At 44.0% G+C, this 7,767-nt stretch overlaps 1 protein-coding gene across 1 annotated transcript in view; it reads right to left on the reverse strand.

Moving 5' to 3' along the window:
* Positions 1 to 6,619, reverse strand: part of LDLRAD4 (low density lipoprotein receptor class A domain containing 4) — a 488,264-nt gene extending 481,645 nt beyond the window's left edge. Inside the window, exon 1 of the mRNA XM_077492398.1 lies at positions 6,488 to 6,619. The gene's annotated coding sequence lies outside the window, so the exon portion shown is untranslated. The remainder of the gene's footprint in view (positions 1 to 6,487) is intronic.
* Between the last annotated feature and the right edge of the window lie 1,148 nt (positions 6,620 to 7,767).

Here is a 7,767-nt window from a genome sequence, read left to right on the forward strand (position 1 = left end):
AATCTTCCAATAGGGACACTAGTTCTGGTAACCTGGGGGTCTCCAAAGAATTCCCTTAATTTGAAGGGATTTCCTCACTTCCCGTTTGGCTTATGGGACAGGAAGTGAAGGGAAATCTCTGCAATAGGACACAAGATGGTGAAAAAAAAAAAATTCTCACAGGGGTCAATTATCTGTTACCCAAAATGAAAAAAAAAGGTTTTGCCTATAGCTCTACTTTAAATAGGATTACACCTTTGTGTTGCGTGTGGACACTAGCACAAAATGTATTCTATGAAAAGCTACTACAGAAGCCAAACATTTCTTGCAAGGGTAGAGCTGATATATGACTTCACCGGTTTCCACAAACCACCGCTAGTAGTTACATTAACAATTTCGTCTGATTGTGTCAGACACTGGAGATTGGCAGTAAAACAAAGAAGTTCATATTCTTCAGTTTAACTTTTTCTATAAATGTTGAAAGATTTCTGTAGCTCGTCCTAACCACCATTTGCGTTTTTGAAATGTTTGGTAGCTTGTCCAAGCCATTACAGAACAGATCCAGTTGAATTTGGCTACTAAATACTAGCTATATAATGACCTGGGCAAATAAGAACCTTCACAGACAAAGCATTTTATACTTTGCTCCTACCTTCAAGGCTCACATGTGCCTTGGGTTATACCTAAAACTTGTTCCAGCATTTCCATTCCATAGAACAGCAGACAAGATATGGACAGCCAAGATGAAATAATCATTGACCATGGTAACTGAACTGGAGTTCTCTATATATGAAATAATGAATTCTCTTGCATCAAATCAGTCTCCTGTGCCATACAGGGTAATACCTAAAACTTGTTCTGGAATTTTTACAAGGAACATAGCATAAAAGATATGGACAAATATCATTGACTAGACGTTATTCATATAATATGGTGGTTACGTTTTTTAAAATTGTAACAAAGATTTGTTGACGTTTTTAACTGCGTGATTCGCCGTCTTGAGGCACATCATATAGTCCCATTTCTATAGGTTTGATCTTGCAATATTCAAGGGATGGTGTCCCTGATGAAAATGTATTAATCTCACTCCACCTGATCATAATAATCATTGACCACGGACAGTGTACCTTATGGGCTTAATTTAATAAAACTTGGGAGTGCAAAATCTGGCTGCCAGATTTATGTCAAAGCTTGGTTGAACAAGCTGAAGTTCGAAACCAATCAGCTTCTATGTCCACCTGCATCAGATTTTGCACTCCAGTTTTATTAAATCTCCCCCAATTGTCTATAAATTAAATAATGAATTCTCTTGCATCACATCAGTCTACTGTGCCATACAGGATTATACCCAAACTCGTTCCCGAATTTTCACAAAGAACAGCAAAACATATGGAGACACATTATTACCCATAGAGTGAACCTTATTTGCCTATATAAGGAATAACATTCTCTTGCACCACATAGGTCTCCTGTGCCATACAGAATTACACACAACTTCTTCCCAGATTGCCACAAGGAACATAGCATAAAAGATATGGACAAACATCATTGACCATGAAGAGTGGACCTTATGGGGGAGATTAACTGGTGCAGCTGTGCATGCTAGCCAATCAGCTTATAACAGTGATGGCGAACCTTGGCACCCCAGATGTTTTGGAACTACATTTCCCATGATGCTCAGGCACTCTGCAGTGTATTTGAGCATTATGGGAAATGTAGTTCCAAAACATCTGGGGTGCCAAGGTTCGCCATCACTGGCTTATAACTTTAGCTTGTTCAATTAGTCTAATAAAACCTGGAAGCGGATTGGCTTCTATTAACAGCTTTTGCAATTTTCAGTTTTAGTTAAATCCCCTCCACACCACCTAATGGTCTATATATTAAATAACTAATTCTCTTGTACATCAGTCTCCTGTGCCATACCGCACAATAACCAAAACTTGTTCCCAGACTGCCACAAGGAACATAGCATAAAACAGGGATATGCTATTAGTGGACCTCCAGCTGTTGCAGAACTAAAAGTCCCATGAGGTATAGCAAGACTGACAGCCACAACAAGCATGACACCCAGAGGCATGATGGGACTTGTAGTTTTGCAACAGCTGGAGGTCTTCTAATTGCATATCCCTGGCATAAAAGATATGGACAAACCTGGATAAAAAGGACAAATATCATTGAGCGTGGACCTTATTAGGAAGATTACCTAAACCTGAAGCACTCAGAATCAGGGCAGGTGTGCATGGTAGCCAATCAACTGCTAACTTCTGTTGGCTCAATTAAGCTACGACAATAAAACATGGAAGCTGATTAGTTTCTATGCAGAGCTGAACTGTATTTTGCACCCTCAAGACTTAGTAAATTAACCCCTATTTGTCTATATATGAAATAACATTCTCTTGCATCACATCACTCTCATGTGCCATACAGGATTATACCCAAAACTTATTTCCACAAAGAACATAGCATAAACGATATAAACAAACCTGGATAAAAAGACAAATATCATTGACCATAGAGAGTGGACCTCACGGGGGAGATTACAACTGGTGCACTTGAATTTGGGGCAGCTGTGCATGCTAGCCAATCAGCTACTAACTTCAGCTTGTTCAATTAAAGCGGGATTCCACCCTAAAGTGGAACCTCCGCTGATCGAAACCCCCCCCCCCTCCGGTGTCACAATTGACACCTTTCAGGGGGGAGGGGGGTGGAGATACCTGTCAAAGACAGGTATTTTCACCCACTTCCGGGCATAGACTCCCACGGGAGTCTACGCCATTTCCTGCCCTGCTGCGCTGTCTGCTGGGACACACACGGGTCCCAGTGACAGCGCCGAGATCTCCTATTGCGCATGCGCAGTAGGGAACCGGGAAGCGAAGCCGATTCGCTTTACTTCCTGATTCCCTCACCTCGAATGGCGGCGGCAGCAGCCGAGGCCCGAGCGGTCGATCGGCCTCGGCATCGCTGGAACCCGGGACAGGTGAGTGTCCATTTATTAAAAGTCAGCAGCTGTAGTATTTATAGCTGCTGGCTTTTAATTTTTTTTTTTGGGCGGAATCCCTCTTTAAGCTGTGATGATAAAACCTGGAAGCCAATTGGCTTCCATGCACAGCTGTTGTACTCTCCAGTTTTAGTAAATCCCCCCCCCCCAATTGTCTATACATGAAATAACTATTCTCTTGCACCAAATTATTTTCCAGTACCATACAGGAGAATACCCAAAATGTGTTCCCGAATTTCCACAAGAGACATAGCATGAAAGATATGGACAAACCTGGATAAAAGGACAAATCATTGACCATGGATAGTGGACCTTATTTGTCTGTGTAATAACCAAATTCTCTTGCATCAAGTCAGTCTCCTGTGTCACACAGCAGTGTTTCTCAACTCCAGTCCTCAAGGTGCCCCAACAGGTCATGTTTTCAGTATTCCCCTCAGATGAAATGGCTGTGGTAATTACCAAGGCTCAAATCACCTGTGCAAAATAATGCAAAGCCTGAAAAACATGACCTGTTGGGGCACCTCGAGTTGAGAAACACTGCCATACAGGAGAATACTCAAAACATTTTTCTAAATTTCCACAAGGAAGCATAAAAGATACGGACAAGCCTTGATAACAGGACAAATATGGACCATGGAGAGTGGACCTTATGGGGTTGACTTACTAAAACGGGTACAGCTGTGCATAGTAACCTAACTGCAGCTTGTTTGATTAAGCTGTGATGAGAAAACCTTGAAGACAATTAGTTTCATTTGCACAGCTTTAGTAAATCCCCACCTAATAGTCTATCAAATTAAATAAGTAATTCTCTTGCACCACAGGATAATAACCAAAATTTGTTACCAAATTTCCACAAGAGACATAGCATATCACTTGTGTGATGCGGTAACCCGCACAATTCCAGTGGTAATCAACCCTGTCCTCAGGGCGCCGTAACAGGTCAGGTTCACAAGATAACTGCAGTACATCACAGGTGATATAGTTTGCTGCTCAGTGATTGCAGTATTCTAACCTGCATCTCCCCAAGGTAATATATAAAACCTGGCCTGAGGACAGGGTTGATGACCACTGCCATAGAGAGTGGACCTTATGGGGGAGACTTACTTAAAGAGGAAGTAAACCCTTCCAAACAACTTGGACCTATAGGTAAGCCTAGATTAAGGCTTACCTGTAGGTCCAAGCAATATTTGCCCGAAAATGGGCACCGCTGTCTACGGCGCATGCGCCGTAGACAGCGGCGCGCAGGCGCACTAAATGCGGCAAATCCAAGAATGGATTTGCCTAATTTGTCGACTCCCGTGCGCATGCGGGGGAGTGACGTCATCGCAGCTTCGCCGTAGAGCGCGGGAGTGACGTCATCGCGGCTGCGCCGCTGTGATTCGTCGGAGCTGCGAGACGCCACCAGCAACATGGATGCGGCGGACTACAGGGGACAGCGGCGACTTCGCTGGCTCCTGTGTCAGGTAAGTGACACATAATGAGCTACTATGCGATGCATAGTAGTCCATTATGCTTTACCTTTGCAGGGAAAAAAAGAGGAAGTAAACCCATCAGGGTTTACTTCCTCTTTAAACTGGAGCATTCAGAAGCCAACTGGTTACTACGCACACAGCTGCATCAGTTTCTAACTTCAGCTTAATTAAGCTTTGGCAATAAAACCTGGAAGCCGATTGGTGTCTTTGCATAGCTTTTGCACTCTCCAGTTTTAGTAAATAACCCCTTGTCTATATCTAATAACTACAGGCATACCCCACTTTTAAGTACACAATGGGGCTTATTTACTAAAGATGGAAAGTGCAAAATCAGGTGCACTTCTGCATAGAAACCAAATGAGCTTCTAATCTCAGCTTGTTCAAGCTTTGGTAATAAAACCTGGAAGCTCATTGGTTTCTATGCAGAAGTGAGCCTGATTTTGCACTTTCCATCTTTAGTAAATAAGCCCCATTGTGTACTTAAAAGTGGGGTATGCCTGTAATTCTCTTAACCAAAAGTCTCCTGTGCCATACAGAACGATACCCAAAATGTGTTCCTGAACTGGCTCAAGGAACACAAGAGAAAAAAAAAAAGAGAACTAAAGACATTGACAATAGAGACTGGACCTGATTTGTCTATATATGAAATAACTAATTCAAATCCCATCATCCAATCAGTTCAAACGTTCTCTTAAACAGAACAGCTGGAGAACTTGTTTGAATGCGATTGGTTGCTGTGGGGAAATCTACACATCTTCCTGACATCTTGACAAATGGGAGGCTGAAGTTTTTTTTTTTTTTTCAGATTTTCCAGAATGAGCAGAGTTTGATTTTGGCGACAAACCACTTGTAGCTAAGAGAAGTCCAAGTTTAGGCAGTACGGTCAGTTTAGAACTCAAACCACCACGAGCCTTTGCCCCTAGGCTGCCAGTGTGGCTCAAGCCTGGTAGATCTGGTCAGCCTAGCGACGGCCCTCAGATGCTAGCCGAGTACACTGAAGGAGAGAACGACAAGTGCAGGTTAATGAAGTGTTAACAGGGCCTGCCTATGTAAATGACACAAGATTTGACTGCACATCAGTGCATTCTCTTTCCATAAAGGGTGTGGAGACTAGATAACTCTTTGCACCATCTAAATATTTCCCAAAGTTACCTGCCCTGACCTGCCTCCTAGACAGTTTAAAACAAGCGGCATGCAATTATCCCCTGAAAAAAAAAAAAAAAGAAGTAGCTGTCATCTTAACGAGACCAATTTATTCAAACAATTAGCTAAAGACATTTGTGCTTTTACTAATGGAAAGCCATTGTTAATACGCTGCAGTGCAACGCAAGACGTTTCCAATATCTAATCAGCGTATAGAAATTGAACAAGGTGATTGATCATCCTTGGACTTTTATCATTAACATTAAATAAAAAAGCTCAGCGTTCGCATGCAGCATTCCCCCCGCAGATTGGGAGAAATCAACAGCTGCTGATCCAGTTGAATATTCCGTGTTATGAATTATTGAAGGATGCCGTACTATAAAATTCATTGCAGGAAAGCGAGCCATCCAGGAAGATGAATAGTAAATAGAGAGTGATCACCCATGGGGGGGGGGTGGTGGTACCCAGCGGAGGGGAGAGGTGTGCTGCATACCTTCTTCCCTCCCTCCTATAGGTGCACATTAGTATACAAGCATCAGCATGTGCACAGGACACACCCCCCCTCCACCAATCCCACACACAGCCCTTTACTTTCCCTCATCCTCAGTGCCACCCATCACCCTGGGTGACTCCTGAGCACCATCCATCCCTTCCCTCCTCACCCTCTCCAGGGGGAGGTGACTGGCAGTTGTGGCTTTTCCTAAACACACAATTAAACTTGGGCCTCTGTCACGTTTTTTCTGCAAACAGCAGCTCCTCCCTGACTCCCAGAAAAGCTCCAGCTGCAGCCCCACAGCAGCTCTATGACTCTGCACTTGCCTCCCCTCCCTCCTCCTCAGCTGCCCCCCTACTATGGTGCTGTGTTCCTATTGCAGAGCACAAGAAAGGGTCTTACCTCCCCCTGCAGTGTGTCTGCGCACACAGGCTCCTTGTCTGGGACTGCCAATCTCTCCTCCAGCCCCTCTGTCTGCAGCTAGTCTACAGCTCACTCTGACAGCCGGAGAGAGGAGACAAGTTCTAGAGGGAGGTGTGAAGGGGGAGGGGGGGGGGAGAGAAAGCTTCCTGCCCAGCCCTGGCCGCTCGCTTTCACAGGCTACGCTGACACCTACTGGACGGATGTGTAAATGCCACCCTGCTAAACTTTTCCCGCAGCTGGATGGAAGCGCTTTTGCATCTAAAAATGTGTTTGGTTTTGTAGGCATTCTCAACGTGCTGTACATGATGTAGTACTAAAGTGTATAATGCTGATCATTTGGAGTTTAAAGTAGAGCTACATTTTATTTTATTTTAATTTTGAAATTAGTAAATCATCTAGTTTTTTGCCATCTGTGTCCCATTGGGGAGATTTCTCTTGATTTCCTGTCCCATAGCCAAAGCAGGAAGTGAGAGGAGACCCCTCTAAAATGAGAGAATCCCTGGTTGTCACCAGAACTAGTGTCCCCATTGGAAGATTTCCCCATCTATTGCTGTTCTGGTGTCAACCCGAAATGTGGGATTTTCTGTTACTTTCTCTTACTATGATATACAGCAGTGATCTCCAAACTGTGGCCAGGTGACCGAATGTGACCCTTTGCATGCCTTTATCTGGCCCTTGTGACACTATTCCTCTCACTGACACCAATGATGGGTCACTAATCTTCCCACTGACACGAACGATTGGATACTATTCCTCCCACTGACACCAATGATGGGGCACTAGTCTTCCTACTGACACCAATGATGGGGCACTATTCCCCCTACTGATACCAATGATGGGGCACTATTCTTCCCACTGACACCAACGATTGGATGCTGTTCCTCCCACTGATACCAATGATGGGGCACTATTCCTCCTACTGATACCAATGATGGGACACTATTCCTCCCACTGACACCAATGATAGGGCACTAATCTTCCTACTGACACCAACGATTGGATACTATTCCTCCCACTGACACCAATGATGGGGTATTATTCCCCCTACTGATACCAATGATGGGGCACTATTCTTCCTACTGATACCAATGATGGGGCACTATTCTTCCTACTGAAACCAGTGATGGGGTACTATTCCTCCCACTGACACCAATGATGGGGTACGATTCCTCCCACTGACACCAATGATGGGGCACTACTCTTCCTACTGGCACAAACTATTGGATACTATTCCTCCCACTGACACCAATGATGGGGTA

The sequence above is a fragment of the Lithobates pipiens genome, unplaced genomic scaffold (assembly GCF_037356315.1).
Source record: "Lithobates pipiens isolate NorthernLeopardFrog02 unplaced genomic scaffold, aLitPip1_a1.2 Scaffold_19, whole genome shotgun sequence".
Lineage (NCBI taxonomy): Eukaryota > Metazoa > Chordata > Amphibia > Anura > Ranidae > Lithobates > Lithobates pipiens.